The sequence below is a fragment of the Egretta garzetta genome, unplaced genomic scaffold (assembly GCF_000687185.1).
Source record: "Egretta garzetta isolate BGI_Z169 unplaced genomic scaffold, ASM68718v1 scaffold27, whole genome shotgun sequence".
NCBI classification, from domain to species: Eukaryota; Metazoa; Chordata; class Aves; order Pelecaniformes; family Ardeidae; genus Egretta; species Egretta garzetta.
In genome coordinates this window covers 3592349-3599469 of record NW_009260400.1, presented here as the reverse complement: position 1 = coordinate 3599469, position 7121 = coordinate 3592349, and positions in this window count along the sequence as shown.

The following is a 7121-nucleotide window of genomic DNA, read 5'->3' as shown; positions in this document are numbered from 1 at the left end:
GCACACACATCACCCTGTAGGGAACCATCGGGGTCCTAGGGCTGGACCATGATGACCAATGGGTCCAGGGGGTCCCCTGTGGTTGTGGGGTCCCAGGAGCAAGGGAACCCCAGGCATGGGGCCAAGCCCAAAGGGTCTGGGAGCCATTGAGGGCAGGGGATGGTGGTGATTAAGGTGCCCGGGGAGGATCGCAGGACAAGGAGGGACCTGTGCAACAGGGATACATGGGGCTGAGCCATTCTGGGGCTCCCTAGGCGCCCCACAAGGGGCTTAGAGTGGAGCCATGAAGGCAAATGGGCCTGGGTGTATCCAGGAACAAGAATAAAGATGACAAGGGATGACAAGGAACCTGGGGGTCCTCTGGAGCATGGGGTTGCAGGTTCCCCTGAGCATAGGATGGTCATAGTCAAGGGGCCCAGGTGGTCACAGGGTAAGGGGCACCTGTACAAGGAGGGCCCCCACAGCAGGGCCATAATGGTCTGGGGCTACTAGGAGTGAGGATGGTGATAGCCATGGTGCCTGAAGGGTCACCCAGGAGTGGAGACCACGGCTGGGGTGGTAATGCCCCTCCCATATTGATGCTGGGGGTTTAGGGTGGCAGCTCTTTGGGATAGAGCAGGAGGTTGTGGCATGGCTGTTTGGGTCAGGCAGGACCCTCATCTTCTGCATGAGGGGTGGGTGCCAGTGGTGCCTCCCTCTGCCCTGGCCGTGATCCTGCATTGTCAGGGACCACCAGGTCTGCAGAGCAGCCCATCTGTTTGCCCACCAGCCTTGTAATGGTGCCCCAGGTTTCCAAAGGTGAAGCAAGGCTGTGTCCTGAACTGGGGCAGCTGGTCCAGTGGGGACAGATGGCCCCAGCCTGCCCCTAGAGCCAGGGCTGATTCCTGCTTGCCTCCAAGCTGGGCAAGCCTGTCCTGCCACTGCTCCTTCCTTTTTAGTATCACTTTAATTCATTTTTTCCACAGTTAGGGATGTAACAGCCCCCACTCCCACCTTGCCTGAGGCAGCTGCACGGGACATGCCCTTCCCAGCCCAGAACTGGCCCTTCCCAAAACACCCCCATGGGGAAACTGCCGAGGAGCCCATCACCTCCCCACAGGGGCTTGGTCCCCTATCAAACCCAGCCCCACGTGATGCTCACCTGGGAGTACTCGGGCTTCTCCCCAGGGGCCGGGCTGTGGTCTGGTCTGGTGTCCAGGCTATCACTGGCTCCTCTTCCCTCCTGGTGTTTCTGCCAGGAGAGGCTAGGCCAAACATCCCAGTTCTCTATCGCAAAGACTGTGTGCCTAAGGCAGTCCCGCATTTCAGTGCTATTCACCTGCCAGCATGGGAAAGCCAAGGTTTCTTGTAGGACACGTGAGGCTCAGGTTCTCCTATGCCAAGAGGGGTCCATGCAAGATGCTGCAAGGGGATCAGGATTTGGGTGCTGGGATCTTGGAGACAAGCTCTTCCCTGGAGGTCCGGACGACCAGTCAGCGGCAGACCTAGGCTGGCCCTGGAAAGGGATTTCTTGGCCGTTCTGTGACTACCAGCCATGGGTCTTGGGAGCAGTGCTGGCATCTAGAGGGGGTTGAACCAGGGTCTTATTAGCACCACCCTCATCCAGAGATCCAAGTTTGCCCCCAACCCAAAATTCCCCAGATGGCAGTGGGTGCCCACAGGCTGCTCTCGGCACCTGGGTTGAACCAGGCATTCCAGACCTCATCCTCACCACTCCTCAGCCAGTCATGGTGGCCAGCGTACCCCTGTACTTTGCCTTTCACAGGTGGGCCACCAGTGCCTTGAGAGTGGCCACAGGCAGCTCATTCTACGCAAGCAGCTGGAGGAACGTCTGCAGATACAGACATTCATCTCCATCCTCAGTACATCTGTTTTAACAGCTTGTCCCAGGCTTTTTGGATGGCAACCAGTTTTCAGCTGATTCCTGCATCTCCCGCTGAGTCACCGGGAGCTCTGCACCCAGGCTGTGTTCGCCTGCTCACTTCAAAGGGTGAAAACACCCAGGATGTCAGGGAGCAAGGGGACTCTCTGATCCCTCAACTAGGAGCCCAGCACGTCAGCAGGGTCAGCTCTTCCCTGCCTTTCACCCTCTTAGGCGGGTCCAGCAGCCAAGGGGCTTCCTCTGAACTGGTCAGGGATGAGATAAGGTTGGATTCAGATCTTCCTGACCATGCAAATTTAAACCTCCTCCTCTCCCAGTTCCCAGGAATTTCTATGGGAATTAATGATTTTCACACTGGGGATTTATCTTCTCCGCGTGAAGCCCAGCTTTATCAGATAACAGCTTTTAGATGGCTGCCTTGCCAAAGGAGCAGCGCCATGTGCCTGAGGTAATTGCACGATTAATTAGGCCTGGGAAGAGCACAAGCCCTCTGTGCTCTAAGCTGGAGGGACTGGGGTGTCGCCCCATGTGGGGCTCAGAAACAGCCTGCACGTGGAGCCATCCGCATCCCGAATTGCACCGTTAAAGGGAAGAGAGGGACTTTCACAGCACAAATTCTTTCACATTGTTTTTCACCGTGCTTTTAACGCAGGCCAGGGTGGCATTTTCCACGTGGCTGTCCCTGTGCTTTTAGCTCAGCCATGCGACACTAAGCCAGCTGAACAGAGGTCTGGCCCCAGAGGTGGCATCAGGGAGATTTCAGCCCCAGACAGGGGCTTGGCACCTTGCTGGGGTTTGGGGATGCCGCTTGCAGACTTGTGACGCCTCCCAGCATTTTGGCACGCACCCCGATGCTCATTTGCAGGTGCTGCTGTGGTATCAGCGCTTCCGAGGAGCCCTCTGCCCCAAGGTGTCGGTGGTGGCGTTGGAGTTGGGCTGCAGCTGCCTGAGGGATGTCCCATCCCATGCATGAAAGAGATGTCTCTGGCAGCCAGGGCCCGCCCAGAGAGGGGGATCCACCACATGCTGCCACAGCTGAGCCCCTTGCTCTCTCCCAGCTGGGCTTTGCTGTGGTCTCCTGGGGCTGGATTCCCACCTTCTTTGTGCAGCTACACATACCAGAGCAGCTGGGAGGAGATGGACACAGGCTCAGACTGGGCCATCAGGCCAACAGCCCAAACCTCGGTCCACCGAAGCAAGTGGGTCTGAGGGGACAAACCAAGCTCCGAATACAGCCCACAGTGAGCTGCCCCCCCTGCCGCTCAGGGCCAGGGTCCCCCCGTGCTGGCAGCCAGCCGTCAGCCTCCCCAGCAGCACGGGGACTCCTGGCCGGGCTCCAGCAAAGCCTGAGCAGCCTAGGAGCCACCTCATCTGTGCCGTGGTGTGCCAGGCGGCCGCCCCAGTGGGACAGGAGCCAGCACTGGGAGGAAGAAGTTGGGTGCTGCGGGGTCGTAAGTGGCCTAGGAAAGGCTGCCAGAAGCACGGTGCTGCTTGCCAGACCCGAGCCTCTGCCCTGCCACTGTGGGCTAGCGGGACAGCGTGGAGTGTGCCATCCCAGGGCCACTTGTGCCCTCATCCCCAGCCAGCCCCCAGCCTCCCCCATGGTCAGCGGAGGGAGCTCAGCCAGGCAGCAGGAGATGCTATTCTAAGCCCCCCGGCTGGGGGCCGGACCCCTCCACCCCAGCAGCCTGGTGTGTTTCCCACACAAACCCCCCAGCCAGCCAGCCACCTCCTGCAGCCCCCTTCCCCCCCCGTGCACAGGTATCCTCCTCCACTGGCAGTGCACGGTGATTTCCCACAGCCCTGCCAACGCCAGCAGCAGCATGGGGAGCACGGGAGGGGCTGTCATCACCATGGCTCCTTTCTGTCCCTCAGCTGGAGCCACTCTGAGTCAAGGCTCCATAGCCAGGGACCTGCGGTGCCAGGCCCTGGGATGGACCCAGCTGACCCCATGCAGTGACAGGGGCTGCAGACCCTCCCTGGAGTCCAGGGTTATGTGCAGGGGGGGGGATGGGGTTTTACATTGTCTACCAGTACCGAGCATCACTGCAAGCTGGGAACAGCCACGTGAAGGTTTCACCTACCTCCATGTAGGTGGTCTTCTTGTGGGATCTGTTGGTAGGGAAATGGAGGCACAGAGCCTCTGAGGCCGGGCAGGGGCTGCTGGGCTCACAAGCCTTATCCACAGGCAGCCTTACAGCAGCTCTGCTTTCAGCGTGGTGTGGTGGAGAGCGGGGCAGGGACGCTGCTGGGGCTCTAGAACAAGCCTCAGTGAAAGCCCAGCTCCCAGCAGGGTCGCCCTGCCTCTCCAAGAGTCACCTCTCTTGAAGGTGAGATGGGCCCTTCCAGGAGGAAGCAATGGGCCCTTCCAGGAGGGGTCCCCAGCACTGGAGCAGCTATGCCAGCAAGTGGAGAGGCATAGGGTCCAGCTGAACACAGCGATGCTGCTGCTGGCGGAGGTGAGGTGGCAGGACACGAGGCCCTAAGACCTTTCATTTCCCCCGTCCCTGCAATAAACCTGGAGAGATTTCACGAAAAAGAGGGTAAAGGCCATAAAACTCTCAACAAAAATGCTCCAGCACAGCCCTGTTCCTCCCCAAAGCTCCTGCTGCAAGGACCACAGTGCCAACCCGACCTGGCAGAGGTGAGCTGGGATGCCGGCTCCTTGGCCACCCTTCCCACAGTGGCACAGACCATGCAGCCTCCACTGGCCAAGAGCGACCATAGAGGTGACCAGCAAGGGATGCCAAGGTCTGACTGCAAGCTCTGCGGCAGGGCAGGGTTTGACGTGTGGCCAACAGCTCCAGGGCGCATCCTGCGCTGCATGCAGGACTGACGTGGGGACAGGAGGAGAAGCAGCCTGAGGCAGAGATGCTAGCTGCCCACGTGGGCTGGGCAGGACATTGGCACAGCCAATGTGCCTGTATCAAAGGCTTTCACGGGAGTTAGGTACCAGCCCGAGGCACATGCAGTCCAGTGATGATGCGCAGAGGAGTCACAGCTAAATTTAGTCTTGGTTGTGCGCAAGTGTGATGTTTTATTGCTGCCCTTAAATAAAGACATTGTTTGGAGCATGGCTGCCAGCCCTGCCTTGCTCAGCCCTTTGATGGGCTCTTTTGGTGAAGCTGTTCAAAAGGGGGGAAGACAAGGAGACCTAGCAGTTGGTGAGACGTATCCCAAGGGTCTGTTTCCACAATCACCCAGGAGCCATCGATCATAAACCAGGGGTGCACACACAGCAGCAAGCAGGGGACCTCGGTGGCCATGGGGATGTGCTTGCGCTGAAACAGAGGTCTCTGCTCTGCAGGCAGACTGTGTGGAGCCACAGCTGTAGCAAGGGGCACTATCTGCCCCAGCCTTGCATCCACAGGGCAGCAAGAGGCCCAGGCTTGTCAGCTCCAAAATAATCAGGGCCAGATGACAGCAGGGCAATAGGACCTTGGACACCTCAAAAGAGACCCCTCAAACCCTGCCCAGAGCCCCCAGGTTAGTCCCAGGATGGGCCAGTCCCCCCTGAACCACTGGGCTCCCTGCAGAAGAAGGGGAGGCAGTGACGCAGCACTGCCTGTGCATGAGGTCATGGCGTGGGCTGCGGGCAGTGACGGGCAGGATCCGGCCACGCCACTCTCCAGCCTAACACCATGCAGCTTGCTGAAGCTGCCTGGAAGATGCAATCCTGCAGGGAGCTCAGCATCCTCTTCCTGCAATGCAGCCCAGGAGCCCAGGTCGGGGAGAGCTGTCTCCATGCCCCGGCACAGGGCAGGGATGCGCTGTGCCCCATCTGCGACCCCACCGATGCCGAAAGCATGCGCTGGGGCTGGTGAGCTGCCCACCCCCCCGCCCCACTGCCTGCTGCCCTCGCAATGCAGGACTACCAGTAATTTTCCATCCTGGCTGCGGGCTCTGCCCTAACGACATATTCTCCTACGTCCCTCTAATAGGGCTGGGCCCCGTTCAAGTTTCTCTGTTCATTCAGACAGCCCCCCTTTTTGCTGTTCAAGCCACCCACAGGATAGCTGCTCCTTCGAGCCCTACTGCCCCTTGTGCTCACAGCCCTTCTGCCTCAGGGAAATGGGAGGATTTTGTCCAAAAGCCAGGGAAAAAAAAAGAAGCCCAGCAACCTGCCAAGAAAAATGCTCATGGCTGAGCTGCACTTCTGGAGCATGGCAACCCCAGGGACTTCGCCGTCAGCCGTTTCTAAAGCTGCCTCTGCACGGGCACCTCTACCTGGAACTGATGTTCTGGGTCCACTGGCTGTGTCGAACAGCACAGCACAGCAGAGAGGAGCTCCTTTATGGAGGGAGGTATTTGGCCCTGGGGCTGAGCGTGCCACAGCGGGCACATGGCACCGTGCTGCCTCGAACTCCCTGTGCCCTGTGATGAAGCTGTGCGACTCTGATCCCAGCTCAGGCATTGCACCCAGGCATCTGGAGAGCCAGGGGAGATGTCCCCGCTCCTAAGTGAGCGGGAAGTGGAGAGGCAGGCCCTCCTCCTGCTCCTCCTCCCACCCCAGACCAGTGGGGCCAATGCAACCAGGCACCGCTCCAACGCCCGCCGTCCTTGCTGCTCCATGGATGGGCAGGGACACAGGGGGTCCTTCAGAGCAGGGGGGACCAGATGCATCCAGCAGGAACTGTGGATATGAACATCCCCTGGGAATGTCTCGTCCCAGGAGGGGCTGAAGGTTCTGGGTGCTGAGGGCCTCTCCCTCCGGGGAGCCCGCTGCTGCCAGGGAGGAGCTGTGCACCCAAGAGCCTCCATCTCAAATGTCTCAAACCACCTCCAGGAGCACCAGAGCCTGGATCAAAGTACATGGAAACCACAGAAGGGGTCACCCATCGCCCTTGAGTTTTGCAGGCACCAAAGCGGGTGCAATCTCCACCCCCACTGCAGCGTGGCCCCCCCAGCACCCCTCAGAGCTGCACCAGCAACAGAGAAAGGCACTTGAAGCAAAGGTGCAACATGAAGGACACTTAATGTGGCACCAGCAAACGCAGTACTTTGAACATGAGGTGCCTCAAAACACGCAGAGAGGCACCCGGGCAGATGGAAGGCTGTGGCCATGGGGGGCTCTCCCAGCGCCAGGAGATGCCTCTTCTGCAAGGGCCATTTCCCAGGTCCCTGCCTGCAGTCCTGCTGCAGCTGCCAAGGCCTGCGGGCCCACAGGCCAAGCTCCCGCCCATCCCACAGAGGCAGCCCCATCCATCCTGCTCAGCCCCCTCCTTTCCACACAGGCCGG